Source organism: Macaca nemestrina, chromosome 3, assembly GCF_043159975.1.
Source record: "Macaca nemestrina isolate mMacNem1 chromosome 3, mMacNem.hap1, whole genome shotgun sequence".
NCBI classification, from domain to species: domain Eukaryota; kingdom Metazoa; phylum Chordata; class Mammalia; order Primates; family Cercopithecidae; genus Macaca; species Macaca nemestrina.
The window spans coordinates 67,037,190-67,064,619 of NC_092127.1; the positions used below are offsets into that span (position 1 = coordinate 67,037,190).

General features: G+C 39.0%; 1 long non-coding RNA gene across 1 annotated transcript in view; it reads right to left on the minus strand.

The window, feature by feature from the left end:
* LOC105486138 (uncharacterized) overlaps positions 1-27,430 on the minus strand; it is a 185,613-nt gene that overhangs the window by 67,837 nt on the left and 90,346 nt on the right. Inside the window, exons 3-4 of the long non-coding RNA XR_011620997.1 lie at positions 6,466-6,536; positions 3,359-3,458 (exon numbers count right to left, since the gene is read on the minus strand). This is a non-coding gene — a long non-coding RNA (uncharacterized lncRNA). The remainder of the gene's footprint in view (positions 1-3,358; positions 3,459-6,465; positions 6,537-27,430) is intronic.

The following is a 27,430-nucleotide window of genomic DNA, read 5'->3' on the forward strand; positions in this document are numbered from 1 at the left end:
AGGCTGTTTATTTCACCTGGGTGCAGGCGGACTGAGTCCGAAAAGAAAGTCAGCGAAGTGTGGTGGGATTATCATTAGTTCTTATAGGTTTTGGGATAGGCGGTGGAGTTAGGAGCAATGTTTTGTGGGCAGGGGGTGGATCTCACAAAGTACATTCTGAAGGGTGGGGGAGATTACAAAGAACCTTCTTAAGGGTGGGGGAGATTACAAAGTACATTGATCAGTTAGGGTGGGGCAGAAACAAATCACAATGGTGGAATGTCATCAGTTAAGGCTATTTTCACTTCTTTTGTGGCTCTTTAGTTGCTTCAGGCCATCTGGATGTATACGTGCAGGTCACAGGGGATGTGATGGCTTAGCTTGGGCTCAGAGGCCTGACATTCCCCACCCCCAAATTTACATGTTAAAGACCTAACCCTTAGTACCTCAGACTGTGGCTTTATTTGGAGATAGGGCCTGTAAAGAGGTGATTAAGATAAAATAGGTGACAAGTTAAAAATTAGGGTGGACTTTAATCCAATCTGACTGGTGTCCTTATAAGAAGGAAAAATATGGATGCACTTAGAAAAGTCAGGCTCTAAAGTGGTACAAAATGCTCACTGTGAGGACACAGTGAGAAGACAGCAATCTGGAATTCAAGGAAAAAAGCTTCAGAAGAAACTAAACCTGCTTTCTTAGTCTGTTTTCTGTTGCTCATAACAGAAAACCTGAAATTAGGCAAATTATAAAGAAGAGAATGTATTTCTTACAGCTATGGAGGACGAGAAGTCCAAGAACAAAGGACTGCACCTGGTAAAAGGCTTCTTCCCAGTGGGGACTCTCTCCAGAGTCCTGAGGCAGCACAGGGCCTCACATGGCAAAGGGGCTGAGTGTGCTAGATCAGGTCTCTCTTCCTTTTCTTATAAAGCCACACATCCCATTCTATGATAATTTATTAATTCATTAATCCAAGAATGAATTAATCCATTCATGAGATCAAAGTCCTCACGACCCAATCACCTCTTAAAGGCCCCACCTCTTAATCTTGTAACACTGCCACACCAGGGACTAAGTTTCAACATGAGTTTTGGAGGTTACAAACATTCAAGCAATAACACCTGCTGACACCTCGATTTTGGATTTCCATCCTCCGAAACTGTGAGAAAATAAACTTATTTTAGTTAAGCCACACACCCTATGGCATTTTATAGCAGCTCTAGCAAACTAACAAGACTTCATCCATCTGCCATAGTTTGGATATTGTTTGTCCCCACCAAAACTCTTATTGAAATTAGATTCCCATTGTAACAGTAATGGGAGGTGGGGCCTAGTGGGAGGTGTTTGTGTCACGGAGGTGGGTCCCTCATGAATGACGTAGTGCCATTCTTGTGGAAGTGAATTCTCACTCTGGCAAGACTAAATTAGTTCCTTCCAGAGTGGGTTATAAAGCCAGGACACCTCTCTTCTTTGCACATGTCCACTTCCCCTTTCATCTTCTCCACCATTTAATGATATAGCATGAAAGCCCTTTCCAGAACCCAGGGTCATGCCTTTGAACTTAGCCTGCAGAACTATGGCATAAATAAGCCTCTTTATAAATTACATAGTCTCAGGTATTCTGTTATAACAACACAAAACAGACTAAGACAGAAAATTGGTACCGAGGAATGGGTGTGGCTATAAAGATAGGTGGCTTTGGAACTGGGTAATGGGCAGAGGTTGAAAGAGTTTGGAAGAGCAGGCTAGAAAGTCTGTATTGCCATGAACAGAGCATTGAGGGTGATTCTGGTGGAGGCTCAGAAGATACAAAGACATGAGAAAGTTTGGAACTTCTTAAAGACTGGCTGAGTGGTCATGACCAAAATAATGATAGAAACATGGACAGTAAAGGACATTCTGACAAGGTCTCAGACGGAGACCTTTCTTGAGGAGAAACTTATTTGGAACTGGAGCAAAGGTCACCAATGGTACACCAGGGAAAATAACTTGGCTGCATTGTGTCTATGCCCTAGGGCCTTGTGGAAGGCTGAACTTAAGTCAGTGAACTAGGATACCTGGTGGAAGAGCTTTCTAGGCAGCAAAGCACTCAAGAACCTGTGTGGTTACTTTTAACAGCTTATGCTCAGTTATGGCAGCAAAGAAATGACCTAAAGACAGAACTTAAAATTAAAAGAGAAGCAGAGTATTAAAAACTTAGAGAATTTGTAACCTGGCTATGTGACAGAGAATGAAAAAGGAATTTTCAGGAGAGGAATCCAAGGGTGTGACCCAACTACTGCTTGCTATAGAGATGCACATTGACAAAAGGGAGCAGGTGCTAATAATCAAAACAATGGGAAAAAGGTCTCAAAGGCATTTCAAAGATCTTTGAAGACACCCTTCCCATCATGAGTCCAAAGGCCTGAGAGGGAAGAACGGTTTTGGGGGACAGTCCCCAGGGCACCATACTCCTACACTATCTCAGGACACTGCTCCCCACATCTTGGCTGCTTGAGCTAGAGTAGCCACGTCTCAAATGGCCTTACATATGGCTGAGGCTGTAGCTCTGGAGGGCTGAAGCAGTAAACCTTTGTGGCTTCCATGTGGTTCTGCAGACTCACAGAATGCAACAGCTATGGAAGTGTGGCTTTCTCCACCTAGATAGACTGCATGGAAAAGCCTGTGGGCCCAGGGAGAGATTTGTTGAAAGAGTGGAGCCACCACAGAGTGCAACTACTAGGGAAATGCTGAGCAGAAATGTGAGGTCAGAGTTGCTGCAGAGAGTTCCCACCATAGCAATGCCTAGTGAAGCCACACAGGTGGGGCTACGGCCAGGACCCCGCAATGGTAGAGCCACTGACTGTGTTCAGCCATAGCCTGGAAAAGCCACATACGTTTAACTCTAGCCTGTTAGAGCAGCCATGTGGGCTACCACCAGCAAAGCCATGGGAGTCCACCCCTTGCACCACTGAGTCCACAATGAGAAACATGGAATCTAAGAGTTTATTCTGGAGTTTTAAGATTTAATGACTTCTTTTCTGGGTTTTGGACTTGTGTGGGGCTTGTCATTTATTTCTTTTGACTAATTTCTCCCTTTTGGAATGGGAATGTTTACCCAATGCCTGTGCAACCATTTTATCTCGGAAGTAAATACAGTTGACCCCCTGAACAATGTGTGAGTTCAGGTGCTGACCCCTTGCAAAGTCAAAAATCTACATATAACTTTTGTTTCCCCCAAACTTAACTACTAATAGCCTACTATTGACCAGAAGCCTTGCCAATAACATAAACAGTGAATGAACACATATTTTATATATGTATTATATACCATATTCTCATAATAAAGTAGGCTAGAGAAAAGCAAATGTTATTCAGAAAATAATAAAGAAAATACATTTACTCTTTATCAAGTGGAAGTGGATCATCATAAAGGTTTTCATCCTCATAAAGGTCTTTATCCTTCATTTGTATAAAGGTCAATATCCTTCATTTTGAGTAGGCTGAGGAAGAGGAAGAAGAGAAGCGTTTGGCCTTGCTGTCTTAGGGGTGGCAGAAGCAGAAGAAAATTCACATATAAGTGGACCCATGAAGTTCCAACCGATGTTGTACAATAATGATTAACTGTAACTTATTTTTTTATTTTACAGGCTTATAGCCAAAAGGAGCTTGCCTGGAGTCTCAGATGACAATGTGTCTGTGTTGGGAAGTGGGGCCTAATGGGAGGTGTTTGGGTCATGGAGGTAAATCCATCATGAAAGGCTTGGTGCTGTTCTCATGGTAGTGAGTTCTCACTCTGGCAAGACTGAACTAGTTCCCATAATAGTGGTTTGTTATAAAGCCAAGGATTCCCCTTGGGTTTTGTGTCTTCTTTGCACACGTATATTTCTCCATTGACCTTCTCTGCCATATTACATCCCAGCATGAAAGACCTCACCAGAAGCCAGGGCCATGCCCTTGAACTTTCCAGCCTGTATAATCATGAGCTAAATCAACCTCTCTCTTTTTTTAAATAAATTACCCAGTTTCAGTTATTCTGTATAGCAACACTAAATGGACTAAGACAGCATCCATCCATCTATCCATTCCCTTATTCTGCTACATTATGTGCTAAGCTTGAGAGATACATAAAGCACTAAACAAGAAATATTCCTTCATCTCCTAAAAAGAAAAAAAAGGGTAAAGAATAATTACAGCATAGGGGGACAAGTGCTCTGATAGTTTTTTTTCTTCAGTTTAGGGCATTAGACCGGGGTCTTTGGGGGAAGCGACATTTAAATTTCAAGGTAAAGAACTTTTAGGAGTTACTAGGTCTAGAAAAGGGTTTCTCAACCTTGGCACTATTGACATTTGGACCAGATAAGTATTTGTTGTAAGGGCTTACTTTTGCATATAGGATTAATAGTATCTCTGGCCTCTACTTAGATGTCAGTCGCATCCCCTTTCATCAAAGTTGTGACAACCAAAAATGTCTTTAGATATTGCCAAATGCCTCCTGAGGGGCAAGCTTGGAGAGTGCTACAGGCTTCTAGGCAGAGAACATGGCACAGAATTAGGCCAAAGACAGCATGGCCCCTCAGGAACCTGCAAACTCTCTCATGTTATAAATAGAGATGATAAGGCTGAGAAAGGCTAAGTGACTTATGCAAGACTATGGCAGATCAGTGTGACCAGAAGCAAGTACAACAGTGGATATAGAGGAAGTGAATGCAAATCTAAGAATAAATCTTTAATATGAGGCTTGTTTGTGTGTGTATGCTTGTGTATATATGTGATTTTAAAGAAAAGTAGTATCAAACTCTTACCTACCGTAGCATCTGAGACTGTGGGTCACCAATGTAAATTAGGGTTTATGTCCTAGTTCCTATAGAAGCAAAAGTGGAACTAACTGCTGGACTAAACTTGTAACAATAGGAGATATGGTGTCAGTTTATATTTTTCAGAGTTTAAAACTTATGCCTTGGTGACTAATAAGTATCTAGTAACAGTGCATGTGTGTGTGCATGTGTGCGCACATGTGTGTGTGTGTGCATGCACAGGAGAAGCAGATGCCTAACCCAAGACATGTTACCTAGCATTGCCAAGCCTTCCTGCAGGGGACCTGGCCTGCAGACCTTGCCTGACTGGTGGGACAGTATGCTGTGGCAGGAGGTGCTGTTAAGAAAGTATCTGGACATCTAGAAACTGGGTTATGGTCAGTGTAAACATTACAGCTTGCTGGCAAAGTTGTTTGTTTAGAATTATAGCTAAGTGTAAGCATCAGTGAAACAATCCAACAAAAAATGAATTATTTCAGTTCACAATTTAAGACAAATTTTGGCTGGTGCCAAGGGATACTGGGCATTTCTTACTGAAGCATGTAGCTCACACAAGGCATTTACAGTGGCAACATGAAAAGAGTCCTCTCTTTTTGCTATGGAGAGCAAGATAGGGCATACACCAGCCTTAGAATCAGTCATGGGTTTTGGAGCTGCTTTTGGGGATCTGACTGAAAAGTACCTCCTGTAAGAAGCCTTGTGTCCTTGGACCCTGTGCTGCCTTGGCCACCTCTTCAGTCTTCATGAGGATGTCTGGCCTGAACTAGGAGTCACTCAATAAACTTTCACAAGAATGAGGTGGTTCATAGGTGGCCAAGGAGCACCCTGCCTCTCTTTGTATTCTCTCCCCACTCCACCACCTTATTCCTCCCATCAATGTCCCACCTGCCATCACCACACAGGGGTGAATGGTTCACTATGTGTGGTTGGAGTAGGGGAGGTACCTTCCCCCTAAACCTTCCTAACAGGTACCCCCCACTCCTTTCAGCAGTCCCTGAGGTATCTTTAGGGAATCGCTGAAGGTTCCACAAAACACAATTTGAAAATCCCTGCACTAGTCCAATGGTCAGGCTACAGACATGGAAACACCAAGCCAAAGGGCCTAAGTGACCTGCCTTGAAAACATTACCTCTTACTTGGCATTGCCGGAACCAGAATCTGCATTTCTTCCCCAACTAGACCAGGGTGCTTTGATCTACCCATCTCAGTGATTAATGGAACACCCCTCCCACTGCCTACTCTAAACACCCATGGATGGTTGCTGACTGGACACAGATGGCAAGGGTCAAATATTCCGGACACCATAAACAAATGGTAAGAAAATGTTGGTTGAAGACTTAATATTAGTGAAATCAGTTCAGTATGGTTACCCCTCCCATTGGTCATCATGGGACAAAACACCACCTACAAGACCAGCTTTGATTCAGCTCTTCAGGTTAAAATCATAAGGGCTGGTTATTGGGTCACGTACTGTACTCTGCCCACTAAGCAGTGAGGAGTTGCAAATCAGATCCACCCAAGCACTGCTCTTTCCAGACTCCACATAAAATCTACAACCTCTAGGTCAACATTGTTTTGAAGAGGATCAGAATATGCTGCCCTAAAATATGCCACTTTTGCATAAAAAATTATCTTAAGCTGAAGACATTTGGGATTCAACAGATGCAGAAAGCCTTCCCAGAGCTTCTCTTACCTGAGTAAAAGCAGAAACTCCTGAGAAATTAGGACTGCCATAAATCTCTTCTCCCAGAAAAGTACCACGACCTTGAAGAAAACAGAACGTCAGCACTGAGATGGACCTGCACAAACAAATCTTGCTAAGATAGCTTTATCTTCCATTAGTTTCCCCCACATATTTATCTACCCACAGGATGCAATGCTTGGAAGCCCCAAACCCTTTTCTTTTCTTGTCACATATCTTGCAATGTATTGCTCTTCGTTTAAAATGGCATATAAGTTCCCAGACCTGCTTCTTTGGGTCTTCACTTCTTTTCTAAAAAAGGCTCCCTTGTTATGTAAAAATTAACATAAAATAAAATATGTGTGCCTTTTCACTTGTTGAACTGTCTTTTAGCAGTCTAATTTGCAGAGTCCCGGGCAGTGAGCCTAAGAGGGTAGAGGAAAAGGTTTTTTCCTCCTCTACAGTTTGTTTGTTTATGTGTTCCCTCAACTATTTTGTTCACTGTGTTCACTGTTCATCTATGTTCATGTTCACTGATTGTTAATATTTTGTCACATTTGTTTTATCCATCTATTGGATAAAACAATATCCAATAGGGAGAGTTCCCTGATTCCCCTCATAGGACGTGTGACAGGGGTGTAGCTCGCCTTTTCGCTGCTCAAACCCCTGACAGAATGGGGGAGCATGCAGACAGGCAGGTGCAGGAGCTGGGGTGAGTGCTTTGGGCTCTGGCCCCACAGTAGTGTCTAGGGGTGGGTGTCTGTGGCCCCAGTGTTACAACGCTCCTTTAGCCTTGCTGTCCACAGATGGCTTAAGTGTTAACCAGCTCAATGGACCTCTGCTTTTTCTCAAGGGCAGAGGGGCAGTGTGACAGCTTTTTGTGTTCTGAGCTCTTGCCCAGCATCCTGGAAGAATCGGGTCACACATGGGCTTGAAGGATGAATGTGGGGTTTTATTGAGTGGTGGAGGTGGCTCTCAGAACAATGGATGGGGAGCTGGAAGGGAAGATGGAGTGGGAAGATAATCTTCCCCTGGTGTTTGGCTGTCCAGTGGCCGAACTTTCTCTCCAACCGCCTGCAGTCAAACTCCTCTTGGTGTTCAGACATTCTCTTCTCTTTCTCTGCCATGTCATTCTGCCATGGGCTTGTCTCCTTATCTCTTCATCAGCTCGTCTGCTTCTGGAACTTGGGGTTTATATAGGTATGGGGTCCAGGATGGGGGTGTGGTGGGCTGAAAGGCAACTTTTCGGGCATGAAAACAGAAATACCTGTTCCCACTTAGGGCCATGGGTCTTCAGGCTTGAGAGTGGAACCTTTGCAGGGAGGCACCCTCTCCTACCCAATATTTCCCTATCACCTGTCCATATCACATCCATCCATCCACTCCATGCATTCATGATCCATCCATCCATCTAGTTGTTTCTTTGTTTTACAGAATCATCTGTGAGTTAGTTGTAGATATCATGATACTTAATCGCTAAACATTTTAGCAAGAATCTCTTAGGGACAAAGGCCTTTTCCTATATAACCAGGATTATTACACTTAGAAATTTAACACTGAAATAATATGTACTATTATTTTACATCTTGATATTCAAAGTGTGGTCCCAGAGTCAGCAGCAACAACCACTACCACTAAGAAATAAGGTTGTGGCGGGGGTGGCAATCTGTGTTTCCACTAACTCTCCAAGTGAATCTGATGCATGCTCAAGTTTTAGAGCCACAGTTCTAAAGTAAAAAAGACTTGACAATTAAATGTAATGTGAGATACTTGACTAGACTAAGACTTGGGGAGGGTGTAGGACAGGGAACAGTAAAGAGTGATATTGTTGAGACTATTGGGACAATTTGAATATTAATTGTTTATTAGAGCAGAGCTTCTCAGATTTGAGTGTGCATACAAATCACCTGGGATCTTGTCAAAATGTAGATTCTAACTTTATAGTTCTGTGGTGGGGTTTGAGATTATGCTTTTCCAATAAGCTCCTAGGTGATACCCATGCTGCTAGTCCAGGGCCGACATTTTGAGAACTAATCTAGAACAATTCCCCAAGTTTCTGTTGTTGACATTGTTTTTCATTGCATTGACGTTTTTGAAGAGCCTAAGACAGCTGTTTTGCAAAATACCTCTCAATTTGAACGTGCCCAATTGTTTCCTCACCACTAGGTTTCGATTAAACTTTTTTGGCAGGAATACAATATAGGTGATGGTAGGCCTGTCTCAGTGTAGCACATGAGGAGGCACATGATTTTATTACTTTTCCATGCAACTTTTAGCCCATCTTCCTCCACACAGCTCAACTTCCCCCTCAAGCAGGGGTGGTGTCAAAGGCAGGCCAAAGGGACCTGACCTGCACTCACATTCTTTCGGGTGTTGTAGACAGGAGCAACCATGAAGAACGAATTGCAAACTTGAATGTCTCTTGAGACAACTTTCCTTGATCTATCTTCCTAACTCAAACCCCAGTGATAGAAAACAGTAACAGCCGTGTTTATAAAAGTGGTTCCCATGCTAAAGATGAATCACCGGTTTGCCTCAGAAATGAAAGGAAGACTGAATCAGACTAGCTCTGTTGCCAAAAATACACGATGGAGGATGTTACACCAAAAAACAGAAAGCAACTGAAGCCAAAAGAGAAACACAAACGGTATTATGATAAAACTACAAAAGTCCTTTTGAAGATAAATATAGGTAGCAGGGTTTGAACCGTTTCTGGAAAATGGTAACCAGTTTTGTGAGCACCCTTGATTCACTTTCAAACGGAATCTCAAAATAGAATGAGAATCTTTTGGTCTAACTATATTTTACACAGAGAGAACCTGTGGAATGCAATGATTGAAGACCAAAATTAAAAATACACAATTTTTGTGATGAATGGGGCATAAATTAAAGCTGAACAATCTGAAAACATGTACTACTTTACACTTTAAAGGGGAATGAAGAAATAGAGGGAGAGCAATCTTTGAGATTAAGACAGACTTGTAAAACTCAGTCAGTAGAGTTGTATCACTCGCATTCCGTCCTTGGAACATAATTATTTTTGAAAAGAACGATATAAGAACTGTAATAAACTCTGTCTGCCTAAGCTGGTCAGCCTGCCCCACAGGCACACTGTGATTTCTGCTGAAGGCAGGGGTATGGCCCCCAGCATATGATGTTGCTCTGTGTACTGGCAGGCAGCTTGTCCAGAAAAGCCTGCCATACCCAGATGGCTGGGAAGTCAGTTTTCCCCAAAGCCTGGGACACTTTGGATCCCACTTTCACGGTCTGAGACTCTAAATATGCTGAAGTTTCCAGACACAGGTATAGCTGGAACATTCAGTTATTCAACCACAGAAACTGAATGCATAATGAAAGGAGAAGTTTTGCCTGTGACCCTGACCTTATTATCTTTTAGGTCTGATATAATTAAGGGCTGTAACAGGGAGAAAGGTTTAAAAGCAAGAAAAGGAGAGGAATATGGTCAACTGCATTAGATTCAGGGGACTTTATAAAAGTTGCCAAAGGGCCATGCACTGTGGCTTACGCCTGTAATCCTAGCACTTTGGGAGGCCAACTCGGGCGGATCACCTGAGGTCAGGAGTTCAAGACCAGCCTCACAAACATGGTGAAACCTGTCTCTACTAAAAATACAAAAATTAGCTGAGTGTGATGGCATGTGCCTGTAATCCCAGCTACCCGGGAGGCTGAGGCAGGAGAATCACTGGAACCTGGGAGGTAGAGGTTGCAGTGGGCAGAGATTGCACCACTGCACTCCAGCCTAGGCAACAGAGCGAGACTCTGTCTCTAAAAAAAAAAAAAAAATGTTGCCAAAGAACAAGACCTGACATCCCCTCTCCAGTTCCATCTCTCTAGTACCCCTCTGGCATTCAGCATCTCAGTAATTCTCTACCACTTTGTGCCTCAAGCTGGCCACACACCCTTACTTCCAGGCCTTGGTCCCTCCTTTTCCCATGTTTGCTGGGTTCACTTCAGGTTAGACAGCACCTTCCCTGGAAAGCCCCCTTTGACCCTACCCTCGCCAGTGCTGCCAGCATAACACTCTGTCCCTATGGTATTGGCATATCTCTCTCTTTCACTAGACTATAAGTTCCCTGAAGGCAGAAACCCTATCTTGTTCTATTTTGAAATTTCAGCATCTAGCCCAGTACCTGGTGCATTGTATTAATAATAATGATGCGGATGGTGTGCTTATTACATGCCAGCTCTGTTTTAAGTACTTTATGCTGATTAACTCATTTAATGTTCACAGCAACATTATGAGGTAGGTACTGTTATCATTTCCATTTTATAGGAAAATAAGGCACAAAGCAACTTGTCCATTATATGTACTAAGCAGTAGAGTCACAATTTGAACCCAGCCATTTGGGTTCTATGGATCATACTTTTAAACTATAAACTATATTGCTCTTAACAAATTCTAGACAAAAGGATGGACTGATGCAGATGATATATGTAAGGATGGATAGAATATATGAGTCTCTAGCCAGTTAAAGCAGGTCATGACAGGAATCTGTCCACCGTAGGACTCTTCTAAGGAAGACTCAGTTACGTGCAAATTTTAATGCATAGACTATTTCACACTAAAGCAGGAATCTATATCTTGGCAAACACACAAACACAAAAAAGCAGACAGTAAGGAACCCAGGGAAATAGCATAGGTTTTGGAATCAGAGGACTAGATTTGAGTCATGACTCTGCCAATTTCTAGCTGTGCAATCTGGGGCCAGTTACTTTGTCTAGTGATACTTGCCTCACTGGTGGGGGATATAGAAGTATCCAGCAGAGTACTAGAAGTTAAGAACCTCCCAATAAACTTTAGTTGCTTCCCTGCTCAAGAGAAATGATTACATCACCTGGGTCTGATTCAGCTTAAGTAGAAAAATGCTGAGAACAGGACTGGAGGCAGGTCGTCTCTGGATTCCCTGCCCTCTTCATGAGACTGGGCTTAGGTTTTTGAAAAGAGGGGCAGTCTCACAGCTTTGCTAGCGCTATCAATTCTGTAGATTCTAGACTTGGTAGACAACTCACATTATAACTTGAAAAAATATGCTGAATATACAAATGTGATCTCCTTTAGGGCAGAGTGTTTAAAATTTGTATTTTAATACTTTTTTCAGATAATGAAAGTAATCAGGCTGGGCGCGGTGGCTCACACCTGTAATCCCAACACTTTGGGAGGCCGAGGCCGGCGGATCACAAAGTCAGGAGTTGAGACTATCCTGGTTAACATGGTGAAACCCCATCTCAACTAAAAATACAAAAAATTAGCTGGGCATGGTGGTGAGTGCCTGCAGTCCCAGCTACTCCTCTCCCAGCTGAGGCAGGAGAAAGGTGTGAGCCCGGGAGGCGGAGCTTGCAGTGAGCCAAGATTGCACTACTGCACTCTAGTCTGGGCGACAGAGTGAGACTCCGTCTCAAAAAAATAGTAATCAAAGATCATTGCAAAAAATTACAGAAATAAGTATAAAAATGAAAGGCTAGTTCATGTTTACAATCTTGGAGGATTTTTAAAATTTATTTCTATGTATATAAGCATGTATACATTTTAAAAAACAGAAATAGGATTGAGCTGTATACAGCGTAATGTCGTCGTTTTTACTTAGTGATCTATTGTGGATAACCATCCCAACACAGGTATACATTATCAACTGCACAGTATTCCATAGAAAGGATGGACCTTTATGGACTAAAACAATACTGTAAACAACATTTTTATGAACAATACTTCAATGAAAATATTTGTATACACATCCTTGAGCCCCTTTTCTATTATTTCCTTTGATTAAATTCCTTAAATAGGACTTGCCAAGATAAAGACAGGCACTTTTATTTTGATACATATTGTCAAACTCCCCTAGCAAGGTAGTATTTTAACATCAATTGGATAGGAAAGTGACCCCACACCCTCCTAACACTGAGTATAGTCACGTTTTTAACCTTTGTCAAACGGAGCAAAAAAAAAAAAAAAGTTTCTCATTTTAACTTAATTTCTCTCTCTCCCTTTCTTCTTTCTTCCTTCCTTCCTTTCTTCCTCTCTCTTTCTCTTTTTCTTTCTTTGTTACAGGGTCTTGCTCTATCATCCGGGCTGGAGTGCAGTGGTGTGATTATGGCAGCCTCGACCTCAAGTGATCCTCCCACCACAGCCTCCCGAGTAGCTGGTACTACAGGCATGCACCACCACCCGCTAATTCTTATTTATTTATTTTTTTTAAGAGAAGGGGTCTTGCTATATTCCCCAGGCTGGTCTTGAATTCCTGGGCTCAAGCATTCCTCCTGCCTTAGCCTCCAAAGTGCTGGGATTACAGGCATAAGCCACCACGCCTGGCCTTAAATTTATTTAATTGCTAGTGAATTACATGCATTTAAACATTTATTGGTCATTTGAAAGTTTCTTTTGTGAATTTCTACTTCATGCTCTTAGCCCATTCTCCTATCTATTATCAGTTTGTAGTAGGATTATTCATTTTTGCATGTCTGATGGCTGGTGTAGAATCTAGCATATAGCAGCCATTCAATAAATATTTGTTGACTCTCCACTCGCTGGCCACAAAGGTATATTTATCAGCACAGGACACAGGGGTTTTTAAGTTTGAATCCTGACTCTGCCAATAACTTACTGTCTGACTTTGAGAAATTCATCCTCTTGGAATTTAAGAATGCTGACCACAGCCAGACCCCCAGTAGGCCTGATGCCATGCATTCCCTGACCATAATGCTTTAAAGACAATAGACGCTATGCTATAAAAATTGCTGAAGAATAGTCCAGGAAGAAGAGTGAGGATCATCCACCTGGTAGGACTGAAAAGTACCACATGGCTGGCCTGTCCTCAAACCTTCCTCTTTCTTCATCTGCCAGAAGACCAACATTCATCTTCTAGCAGCCTTTATACTTTATAAGTCTTGGAACAATAAAAAAAATACTATGTATTCTATGTGATATTTAGGAAAAGCAAAAGATATTTTCTATCAAAATCTCATTGAATTTACATTTTAAGAAGCTTGTGTCAATCTAGACCACGCAGAAAAATCCCTTAAGATTTTTATAATGCTCCCTTTAAATATATAGTCATCCCTTAGTATCTGTGGGGAATTTGTTCCACGACCTCAGCAAATACCAAAATCCTAGTATGCTCAAGCCCTTTTAATAAAACGGTGTAGAATTTGTATATAATCTATGCACATCCACATACTTTAATCTCTAGGTTACTTATAACAGCGAATACAATGTAAATGCTATTTAAATAGTTATTATACTGTATTTTTACTTGTATTATTTGTAGTATTGTATTGCTAGTTTTTATTACTGTATATATGTGTTTTTTAATATTTTTGATCTGTAATTGGGTTGAATTCTTGCTGTGGAACACATGGATATGGAGGGTCAACTATATATAATTTATATACAATAAATATAACACACACAATTTAATGTGTTAAAAAGTATTTACATTTTCTCTCTTTGTGTTTATTTTAATGATCATGGTATTTTTATGATACAAAATGGTTTTTCAACAGCAAATGGAATCCAGCACTATAATGTTGTACCTTAGGAAAGAAAACATGTGTATACTGTGTAGGAACCTGTGAGACGTCACTGGCAATCATTTGAACCATCATCCCATAAACAGCAGATGCTGAAGGGAATGATCTCATGACATTTTATTTGTCTATGGTTATACATTGCCAACATTTTAGAAAAAGTTTTTCACATTCAGCCCTCACAGCAACCTGTGAGAAAGTGAAAAAAAAAACAAAAAGGTACACATTTACAAATGTTTCCAGACTTCAGTAATGTTAAGATGCAAGAAAAAATATATTTTTAGCATCAAGAAACTATGATAGTAATAAACACATTTTACAAGAGACATGGAAAGAGATGGAATGCCTTAGCCAAAGAATCAAGATGTGAATGTGTGTTTCCTTGGTTCAGTGCTCTTTGTAGGATAGGTTTGCTAAAGCAAAGAGGGTAAAAAAGAGTTTAAAGCTTGAGATCAAGTCAGCCAAAGGGGAGGAGGGCCTGGCAGGGAAGGGGAGGGGAGCTGAGAGGTTGGGCCACAAGCCGGCAGAACCTTGCCCAGTTTGTGATTTTGCATTTGGCCATCTTGTTTCTGACCATAGATTCCAAACATTCCAAGCTGTAAGAACTATCTGTCTTACCTTTTATTTTCCTTTATCATTCTATTTTCCTTACTGGCACCTTGTCCCATCTTCAGATGTCTGTTATTTTCCCCATTTCTACCAGACACATCCACCAGAATGTTCACATTCTGAGATAGAAAAGACTCTTGGCTCAAATCAATGAATTTCCAGTGGTATAACTTAGGAGCCATGATAGACTGTGGGAGAGACATTTTTGTCTAAACATTCAAATTTATATGTGTCTCTATATACATTTAAAGTTATGACTAAAAACTATTTGTTACCTTGGTACTATATTTAACAAATATGCCAGTCTGTTTCCGCGATGGTGATTTGGTAGCTTATTTAATGGCACCACTGCATCAGGTGAGGCTGAAATTCTTTGCTTCTTACAAGGCTTTGCACATGCCCATTTTACTTTTGAAATCTTGTTGCCATCAGCCTCTGTTCCCAAACAGCCAAGTTAAGCTGGTTGTCAGACCACAGTAGGTTAAGACCAGGCTTGCTTGAGGGAGCTCTGCCTCCCCCTTTCTGGGGGCTTTATGGCAGTTAGAGCATCAGCCCGCGGTTGACAGTAACACAAACATCTATGAAGCATCTTTAGCAGCATGGAGTCGCCCATATGTTAAGGCAGAACTCAACAAAAACGTGATTTTCACTGTTGTAAAATCTGCCCCGATTGACTGCCTAACTTCCTCCCCTTCATCCCGTTTTAAGAGAAATGAGGCTTCTTGTCTGATAAAGTTCTTTCTTTGCCCACATGAAAGAAGTGTGTATGTCTCTGTGGAGCAATTAATTGCAAGCTTGTTGAAGAACAGTTGTCTGTGGAGACAACCACAGCTTTGGTTTTCACGCCACCAGCCCCTATGGCTGTCTTTCTTCCTACCATCTGTTTAAGCAGGAGCAGTAGTTTGTGCCAACTCCAGCTTCAAGCATGTCATTTCCGAAACCACAACAAGTCTCTTAAGCTTCCTGAACAAAGTGCTCAGAGTTGAAAGCCCTAAAGTTCTCTCGGGCCTCCTAAAACCACAAAGCTAACTACTGAGCAAAGCCCCAGAGCATCTGAGCACAAAGTGCCTTCCTTGGAGCTCATCATAGAACATGAAAAAGTTATTGAGAGCATGATTAAGGAGGGGTGGGCAGTGTCTGCCCTCTCTGCTTAGATTAATAACACCATCTAGATAGTCTGCACCAGTGATGGTTTACAACCTTTTCAAGCACAGGGACCTACTTGTAATACACAATTTTAAAATAATGGTATTATTAGTAGACTCTAATTAAGAAAATCTGTAATAACTAAAAGCTAATGTGAATTCAGTAGTTCTTTTACATACATTTGTATTTTACTAGTTATAATAATCCTCATATTAAATATTTTTGAAAAATATTGGTACTTTTATTTGCACAAAACATTTTTTCACTACTGAAACTATCCCTCTAGAATTGAGATTCATGGACACTTTGCAGTAACTCCATGGCCCACTAGAGGTCTCACCAGAGGTTAGGGGAACTAACCGTATTTAGGTATAGTAATAGGTCTGCAAGCTCTCATGGAAGAGAATCAGCTATACATTTGGATACCTTTCAATGCAATATTTATTTATGGATCTAGGATTTATGGAATTCCTCTTGTCAAATAACGCCCAGAACTGTGTATCTCTAAAGATCAGTTATGTTTTCTTGCTCCAGGCAATGGAAAGTATATAATTCCCTGCATTTCCAGTTTGCGTTAGCCACAAGAAAATTTAGAACTAAATGCAATGCTTAGTTGTGGTAATCACCTTGTGCCAAAGTCCCTGTACTGTTTTTGCTCCTTCCTCAAGATTGTTTCTAGTTTGCCTTCTTTATTTTTCTAATGTCCCTTTCACTGTGATATTCATTGTAGGTCTCCTTGTCTCATTGAAAATAGATGGACATAAATTACAAACAAACACCCTCTTTAAAAGGCCCTCTTCTGTCTGTGAGTACCCAGGGTAGCTAAAAATGGTAGAAGGCCCTGCATTTCTGGGCCACTGAGCTATTCTGCCAACATCTCCTCTGCTAAATGCACACTATGGACTGTATCATCCAATTTCCTAGGCCACATTTCTCTGAGATGACAGGGAGTGCAGGGTAGGTACAGTGGTGGCTGAGCAATGTGATTCAGTATCACAACACCCACCCTATACAGGGCTGCAAAACAAAGCAAAGCAAAACCTCGTCAATTCTAAGAAACGTAAGAGACCTAACCAATGTCCATGGGCAGCAAAAGCTGCTCCTGCAGGTGCTAGGGGCTCTCCCCAACATTCTCATGCCAAGCTCTCCTGATTACTGCTCCAGGAAACAAAAACTTTCCTTCTTTTCTATTTTATTTCTTATCTGACCTGTTGCCTCTTTCTTGTTTCAGCCTGTCTCCTGTACTCTCAATCTACCTCATTTCTCCAAAGGACTAATGCAATTTTACCACTAGGGGGCAATGCAGATAAAGAAGAGATGAAATAACAGGTTTGATGCTCTAGGCCACAAAGTTTTAGTTGTAAAATTATTCTGTATATTGTGCTTTAAAAACTTGTTTTTCTCCATGATATTTTTCTCTCTACTTTTAAACTCACATTATGGTGATGTGCACATTTATACATCTATATTCATATCAATGTTTCTATGAATAGGTTGTCTTCAATTCTCTCAGACTTCTTTACAACATGCTCTTAGGACATAGTGCTGTGACATGTACATCAAAATAGAAGCCCAGAGGTCATTACATTGAATTAGGGCCTCTTTTGGGTACCAGCCACAAAGTCTGGATGATGAGGTATTTTTTAGAATTAGCCTTTCAAACAGTGTTGTGAGAGGACTACAGAATAAAGGGTTCTCTGAACTTTAAAGGAAGCTACTCTCCTATTGGTAAAAATTACATATTTACAAATATCCAGTCTGTTGAGGAATTTCCCTCTTTATTATAAAGACCCTTGGGAATTGATCAGCATATTGTGAATTTGGTTAATGTGAGTCAGACCCTCTAAACTGGCCCACCTGAGCTTGCTATGTCAGACTCCAGGTGCTGAGTGAAACATGGTGACCTTACCAGGCCCTGCCTGAGGGCTAGTTGCTTTGGTCCATTATCACTAGGTGTCTACTCATAATGTGGACATAGTATTTGTTTTACTTTCATTTTAAGAAAGAAAAGGATGTTAATGAGCAATAAGAAATTATCTGAAGGTATAAAACTTATTGGTAATAGTGGGTACATAAACAAACACAGAATATTGTAACACTGCAATTGTGGTGTATAAATCACTCATATCTTGAGTAGGAACACTAAAAGATGAACCTATCAAAAATAACTACAACAGCTTTTAAGACATAGTATAATATAATTTAAAATGAAACAACCAAAAGTTAAAAGGGGGGATTAAGTAAAAGTGTAGAGTTTTTATTAGTTTTTATCTTTGCTTCTTTGTTTGTTTTCGCAATCAGACTTAAGCTGTCATCAGTTTTAAAATCATGGGTTATGGTTGGGCTTGGTGGCTCATGCCTGTAATCCCAGCAATTTAGAAGGCTGAGGTGGGCAGATTATTGGAGACCATGAGTTCAAGACCAGCCTGGATGACATGGAGAAGCTCCATCTCTACAAAAAATACAAAAATTAGCCAGGAATGATGGCATATGCCTATAGTTGCAGGCTGAGGTGGGAGGATCACTTGAGCCTAGGAAGCAGAGGTTGTGGTAAGTCAAGATCACCCCACTGCACTCCAGCCTGGGCAATGGAGCAAGACCCTGCCTCAAATAAATAAATAGATAAATAAATTAAATTAAATAATGAGTTATAAGTTGTTATTTGCAAGGCTCATGGTAACCTTAAATAAAAAAACTACAACAAATACACAAAAAATAAAAAGCAAGAAATTAAAACATAACCACCAGAGAAAATCACTTTCACAAAAAGGAAGACAGGAAGAAAGGGAGGAAGGAAGGAAGGAAAAGAAGACCATAAAACAACCAGAAAACAAATAAAATGGCAGAGATAAGTCCTTACTTATCAATAATAATATTAAATGTAAATAGACTAAACTCTCCAGTCAAAAGACATAGAGTGGTTGAATGGAAAAAAATAAGACCCAACTATCTGCTGCCTATCAGAAACACCCTTCACCTATTAAAACACACAGAGACTGAAAAAAGGGATGGAAAAAGACATTTCATGCAAACGGCAACCCAAAAAAAGCAGGAGTAGCTATATTTATATCAGATAAAAATAGATTTCAAGATAAAATCTATAAAAAGAGACAAAAAAGGTTATTACATGATGATAAAGTGATTAATTCAGCAAGAAATTAACAATTTAAAGTATATATGCACTCAACACTGGATATACATAAAGCAAATATTATTAGAGTTAATATTATTATATATATAAAGCAAATATTATTAGAGCTAAAGAGAGAGATAGATCCCAATAAAATAATCACTGGAGACTTCAACACTCCACTTGCAGCATTGGACAGATCATCCAGTCAGAAAATCAACAAAGAAGCATCAGACTTAATCTGCACCATAGACCAAATGGATTTAATAGATATTTACAGAACATTTCATCCAATGGCTGCAGAATACACATTCTTCTTCTCAGCACATGAATCATTCTCAAAGATAGACCATATGTTAGGGCACAAAACAAGTCTTTAAAAATTCAAAAAAAAATTGAAATCACATTAAATATCTCCTCTAACTACAAAACTAGAATATCAAAACTAGAAATAAAACTAGAATAAAACTAGGAATAAAACTAGAAATCAAGAGGAACTTTGGAAACTATACAAACATATGGAAATTAATCAATATGCTCCTCATGAACCAGTGAGTCAATGAAGAAATTGAGAAGGAAATTGAAAAAATTCTTTTACAAATGAAAATAGAAACACACCATACCAAAACCTATGGGATACAGCAAAAGCAGTACTAAGAGGAAAGCTTAAAGCAATAAGTGCCTACATCAAAAAAGTAGAGAAACTTCAAATAAACAATCTAACAATGCTTCTTAATGAACTAGAAAAGCAAGAGCAAACCAAACCCAAAATTAGAAGAAAAGGAGCAATAAAGACCAGATCAGAAATAAATAATATTGAGATAAAAGACAATACAAAAGATCAATGAAATGAAAAGTTAGTTTTTTTGAAAAGATAAGCAAAATCAACAAAACTTTAGCCAGACTAAGAAAAAAAGAAAAGATCCAAATAAATAAAATCAGACATAAAAAAGGAGACATTACAACTGATACTGCAGAAAGTCAAAGGATCCTAAGAGTACTATGAACGACTGTATACCAATAAACTGTAAAATCTAGAAGAAATGGATAAATTTCTAGAAATATAAAACCTATGAACATTGAACCATGAAGAAATCTAAAACCTGAATAGACCAATAACAAGTAATGAGACTGAAACCATAATAAAAGTCTCCTAGCAAAGAAAAGACCAAAACCCAATTGCTTCACTGCTGAATTTTACCAAGCGGTTAGAGAGGAACTAATACCAATCCTACTCAAACTATTTCAAAAAATAGAAGAGAGGAGAATTTTTCCAAACTCATTCTATTAGGCCAGTATCACCCTGATACCAAAACCAAAGACATATCTAAAAAAAGAAAACTACAGGCCGATATTGCTGATGAACATTAATGCAAACATTCTTAAAAAAAAATACTAGCAAACCAAATTCGACAACGCATTAAAAAGATCATTCATCATGACCAAGTAGGATTTATTTCAGGGATGCAAGAATGGTTCAGCAAATGCAAATCAATCAATGTGATACACTCTATCAACTGAATGAAGGACAAAAGCCATATGATCGTTTTAATTGATGCTGAAAAAGCATTTGATAAAATTCAACATCCCTTCATGATAAAACTCTGAACAAATTAAAAATAGAAGGAACGTACCTCAACAAAATAAAAGCCATATATGACAGACCCACAGCTAGTATCATACTGAATGGGGAAAATCTGAAAGCTTTTCTTCTAAGATATGGAACAAGAGAAGGATGCCCACTTTCACGACTGTTATTCAACATAATACTGGAAGTCTTAGCTAGAGCAATCAGACAAGAGAAAGAAATGGACCACATCAAAATTCAAAAGGAAGAAGTCAAATTATCCTTGTTTGCAGATAACATAATCTTATATTTAGAAAAACCTAAATACTCCACCAAAAAACTATTAGAACTGATAAATTCAGTAATGTTACAGCATACAAAATCAACATATAAAAATCAGTAGTATTTCTATATCTAATCAGTGAACAATCTGAAAAAGAAATCAAGACTGTAATCCCATTTTCAATAGCTACAAATAAAACAAAATACCTAGGAATTAACCAAAGCAGCAAAGTATATCTAATGAAAACTACAAAACATTGATGCAAGAAATTGAAGAGGACACAAAAAAATGGAAAACTATGTCATGTGTATGGATTGGAAGAATTAATATTGTTAAAATGTCCATATTACCCACAGCAATCTATAAATTCAATGCAATCCTTATCAAAATATCAATAACATTCTTCACAGAAATAGAAAAAATCCTAAAATTTATATAGAACCACAAAAGACCCAGAATAGCCAAAGCCATTGTAGTAGTCCGTTTTCATACTGCTATGAAGAAATACACAAGACTGGGTAATTTACAAAGAAAAAGAGGTTTAATGAACTCACAGTCACACATGACTGGGAGGCCCACAATCATGGTGGAAGGCAAAGGAGAAGCAAAGCCATGTCTTATATGGCGGCAGACAAGAGGGCATGTTCAGGGGAACTGACCTTTATAAAACCATCACATCTCATGAGACTTACTCACTATCATGAGAACAGCACAGAAAAAACCTGACCTCATGATTCAGTTACCTCCCACCAGGTCCCTCTCACAACACATGGGGATTATGGGTACTACAATTCAAGATAAGATTTGGGTGGGGACACAGCCAAATCATATCAGCCATCTTGAGCAAAAAGAACAAAACTGGAGGAATCACATCTCCCGACTTCAAATATACTACAGAGCTGTAGTAACCCAAACAGCATGGTATTGCTATAAAAACAGACACATAGACCAATGGAACAGAAGAGCAAACTCAAAAATAAATCTATACATCTACAGTGACCTCATTTTTGACAAAGGTGCCAAGAACATACACTGGCGGAAAGGACAGTCTCTTCAATAAATGATGCTGGGAAAACTGGGTACCCATATGCAGAAGAATGAAACTAGACCCCTATCTCCTGCCATCTGCAAAAATAAAAGAAAATAAAAATGAATTAAAGACTTAAATATAAAACCTCAAACTATGAAACTGCTAAAAGAAAATATTGAGATAACTAGTCTCTAGAACATTGTTTTGTGCAAAAATTTCTTGAGTAATACCCCAAAATCCCAGGCAACCAAAGCAAAAAATGAACAAATGGGATCACATCAAGTTAAAAAGCTTCTGCACAGTATATGAAACAACCAACAAACTGAAGAGACAACCCATAGAATGGGAGAAAATATTTGCAAGCTACCCACCTGACAAGGGATTAATAACCAGAATATCTAAGGAGCTCAAACAACTCTGTAGGAAAAAACAAAAAACAAAAAACTAATAATTTTTTTAAAAATTTGGCAAATGATCTGAATACACATTTCTCAAAAGAAGACATACAAATGGCAAACAGGTATATGAAAATGTGTTCAACATCATTGATCATTAGAGAAATTAAAATAAAAACTACAATCAGATATCATCTCACTCTGCTTAAATGGCTCATATCCAAAAGACAGGCAATAAGGAATGTTGGCAAGGATGTGGAGAAAAGGAAACTCTTGTACACTGTTGGTGGGAATGTAAATTAGTATACCCACTAATGGAGACCAGTATAGATGTTTCTCAAAAAATTAAAAATGGGAGCTACTGTGTGATCCAGCCATCCCACCACTAGGCGTATACCCAAAAGCAAAGAAATCAATATCTGTAAGAGATATCTGTACTCCCATGTTTACTGCAGCACTATTCACAATAGTCAAGATTTAGAAGCAACCAAAATTCCATCAACAGATGGCTAAAGAAAATGTGGTATATATACACAATGGAGTATTATACAACCATAGAAGAGAATGAGATACTGTCATTTGCAACAACATGAATGGAACTGGAGGACATTAGGTTAAGTGAAATAAGCCAGGCACAGAAAGACAAACTTCACATCTTCTCATTTATTTGTGGGAGCTAAAAATTAAAACAACTGAACTCATGGAAATAGAGAGTAGATTGATGGTTACCAGAGGCTGGGAAGGGTAGTCAGGGGAGGGAGAAAGAGGAAATAGTTAGTGGGCACAAAAATATAGTTAGATAGAGTGAATAAGATCTAGCATTTGATAGCACAACAGGGTGACTATAGTAAACAAAGATTTATTGTGTGTTTCAAAATAACTAAGAGTGTAATTAGAATGTTTGTAACCCAAAGAAATGATAAATGCTTGAGGTGATGGATACCCCATTTACCCTGATGTGATTATTACACAATGTATGCCTGTATCAAAATATCTCATGTACCCCATATATAATATATATACCCTGACTTTGTATCCATAAAATTAAAAATAATTTTAAAAAATGAGCACCAGAGATTTACTAGGCACTTTCCAGAAAACAGAAATAAAATCTTTAGATCAGAAGAGAACACCAGTCACTACAAAGAAATTTGGCCTTTTTTTCCTTAGAAAGGGATCTGAATTGAGCAAAAGACAGGATTTCACCAAGGCATGGGGTTTCCAGAAAAGTTTTGTTTGGAAAATATTTGAAAAAGAAAATAAGAATAATTTGGTATTCAATATGGCAAGATTTTTCAGGTATCTTTTCTTGGTATACAAAGATTCATTAAGAACAGAAAGCAAGGACCAAACTGTTAGGTAACGTAGACCAGAGCAAAGCAAACAGGTTAGGATAGAATAAGAAGCGAAGGAGAATTTATAGAGGGAGTGTACTGAATATGGGCATTTTAGTAAGCTCTTAACTTGGGGTAGGTATCGTTATTCTTGCATGAAGAAGGAAACTGAGCTAGGGAAGGTAAGTATTTTCCCAAAGATCCTCAGTGGAAGAGGTAGGATTCTAATTCAGCCCATGCTTTCAAACTGCTCCCATGTACTCCTGACTCTAGGGGCTGCATTCTTAACCATAATGCTGTCCTCTCCTGAAGTGTCTGTGAATCTAGAACAGTTAAGGAAAAGCAGAACAGAGGCTCAATAGAGGCAGTCCTGGGTCTAGCTTCACAGCATTCCTGTCACACTGACAGATAAATATGATTCATTTGAGTCCCTTTGGTAATAAATATCTAGGTCTATATATATATATATATTTAATTCCAGGACTGTGTGCTTAGGGTGCCCAGGGTTTCTTCATCCTAGCCACATTACTTCTCAAGTGAATCTGACTTCAGTGTAGAGAAACCATTCAGTAGGTGTATTGAGTTTTGCCACCAAAACTTGGGAATCAGGAAATATATAAACAGTTTAATGGCAAGTACACCCCTGGGAACTAAGATGAATAAACCTCACCTTCATTAGTTCAGTCAAAACTATGTAAGTAAAACTGCATACATTATGAAAGAAGGCAAGCATGCTATTTAGTGAAATTGAAATGTTTGTTGAAATAATTCATGTCAGAAATGATCATAATGATTCACAGTTATTTTTGATAACAATTCTGAATCACTACGATCATTTAGAACATGATTTTTATTAACAATGAATAACAACAATGTATAGATGTTAAGAAGACAAAATTAAGATAGCTGTAAGTTATAGAAAGTAGTATAATAATGGCCATACATTTAACTGTGTGAAAATTCAGTTTAACTACAATAGTGTGAAGCCAGTGTAACATTAAATGATCCAGAATTATTGTCATGAATATGGACAATTGAAGCTCGTGAAATGGTCTGTCCTGATACTGTGCCATACACTTATTATTTCTGTATCTGATTTATAAATTATTTTTCTCTTGTTGCTGACAGGTTGTGGCAATGTAATGGTCTCCAGCAGTTATTGCCTGTGATAGACACACTGTGTGAAGGCTGCCTAGCTCCCTGTGATCCCTTTACTCCCTGATACACAGGAGTAGGATTCTAGAAGCCAAGTTTGTTTATAATGACCCCATTCCTGGGAACGGTTAATTGCATAAAGGGTGGGCAGCTGACTGTTCTTAGGCTAATTCAGGTTCCTTCCCGGGTAATGTGGAATCTGGAGCCAGAGTGAGTGATAAATTTTCTGTGTGTCTGTAATTGTTAACATGTGAACTTGGGAACTATGAGAAGCTGTCTTCTGCCCATCACATGGCCTGGACACTTTCTTTCTAATAAAAAAAGAAAAGATAGGCTTAACAAGAAGGAGAAATAAGAGGCAGTGAAAAAGTGACAAGGATTGCCAATGGACTCATTCCCAGTTCCATTCCTTCTGGGACCCAGAACATTCTTATCCTTGGGACCATAAGGTATCTCCATAGCCTGATAATAAATTTTTCTTTTCTTCCTTAAGTTCATTTCCTCCTTCCTAATAGCTCTCTAAATTTCCAGTCACTTATTTTTAGTAGAATTGACTCCAAATCTCAGTTCTAGAGTAGATCCAGGCTGAAGTCAGTTAGTGTAAGGTACAACATTTTCCTGACCATGGCGATTGGTGCAGCAGTGTACACATGACTTAATTTGGGCTGATTGAGCTATTAAGAGAATTTCCTGGGAGCTTATGAGAAAACAGCTTCCCTTTTCATGCTTGAGAGTTAGCAAAAAAGACATCTGGTGGGCATCAATGAGGAGGTATTTGTACTGGGTACTGCTGACAGACACCTTACAACTATGTGGGAAGACAGATTTGAGATATAGCCAGAACCCTGCAGAAACACACACACACCACACACACACACACACACACACACACACACACACACACACACACACAAACTGGGTCGCTGGCCAAGCTTTGCCTTTAGCCATGTATGATATGTTACTTACGTGGATGATACATTTTTTAAAAATCTGCTATGAGCACTACATTAAAAAGCCAGAATAATTAGAACCTGAGGAGAGATCCAAGGAAATCTCCTATTAAGTAAAGTACACAGGTGCCCGTGCAGGCATGTGTGCTTAAGTACTATTTTTACCTGCTCCAAGGTCTTTTGGGGTTTCTTTCCTGATTCTTGGATTTCTCAATAAGCAAGACTACCAAATAAAGGAATTAGGGTAAGTCTTAGCATATTTTAGTAATGAAGGAGACCTTGGAAAGATGAAATAATTTTGTATATAATCAATTTTATATATAATCCATGAAAGTTATTGCATATCTTCAGACATAAGTGTAGCAGATTGTGAAATGGAATTTGCTGATTGATAAAATCTCCTACACTTCATTTCTTTGTTATGTATGAGATTGTTATCCAATTTTGGATTTTAACTGATTGCAAAGTCTCCCTTAATAAAATTCTGTTCTAGTCAATATCTTCATTTTAGAAGATGAACACTGTCAATAAGATGGATATAAATTTTCTGTCTTAGAACAAAGACACTGAAAACTAAACAAAAAAATCCAGTATGATCATATAGTTTAGAATCCATTAGAAAGCTATACAATTAACTTATTTAGATATGTGTAAATTCTATTTTTCACACTTGGAATATTTTTGTAGCTCTTTGCTACTATCAATTCTATGACATAGTCATTGTCAAACTTAAACATGAAACACAATTTATGAAGTTTTGTGGCTCAGTTGAAAGAAAATTAAGAGATATTTTATAAAGTCTTCTAAAACAATAAAAATTCCAAGCTCTGAGTCTTTTTAAACATCAAATAAATGATGCCTAATCTATGATTAACAGATTTATTTTTCTATCACAAGTATAATGTGCATAGAAAGAAATATAACTATTCTCTCTTCGCTTCTGCATGGCAAAAGAAACTACCATCAGAGTGAGCAGGCAACCTACAGAATGGGAGAAAATTGTTGCAATCTACCCATCTGACAAAGGGCTAATATCCAGAATCTACAAAGAACTTAAACACATTTACAAGAAAAAAACAACCCCATCAAAAAGTGGGCAAAGGATATGAACAGACACTTCTCAAAAGAACACACCTATGCAGCCAACAGACACATGAAAAAATGCTCATCATCACTGGTCATCAGAGAAATGCAAATCAAAACCACAGTGAGATACAATCTCACACCAGTTAGAATGGCGATCATTAAAAAGTCAGGAAACAACAGATGCTGGAGAGGATATGAAGAAATAGGAAAGCCTTTACACTGTTGGTGGGAGTGTAAATTTGTTCATCCATTGTGGAAGACTGTGGCGATTCCTCACGGATCTAGAACTAGAATTATCATTTGACCCAGCAATCCCATTACTGGGTATATACCCAAAGGATTATAAATCATGCTACTATAAAGACACATGCACACGTATGTTTATTGAGGCACTATTCACAATAGCAAAGACTTGGAACCAACCCAAATGTCCATCAATGATAGACTGGATTAAGAAAATGTGGCACATATACACCATGGAATACTATGCAGTCATAAAGAAGATGAGTTCATGTCTTTTGCAGTGACATGGATGAAGCTGGAAACCATCATTCTCAGCAAACTATCACAAGGACAGAAAACCAAACACTGCATGTTCCCACTCATAGGTGGGAATTGAACAATGAGATCACCTGGACACAGGGCAGGGAACATCATACACCAGGGCCTGTCAGGGGCTGGGGAGTGGGGGGAAATACCTAATGTAAATACCTAGGAGAAATACCTAATGTAAATGATGAGTTGATGGGT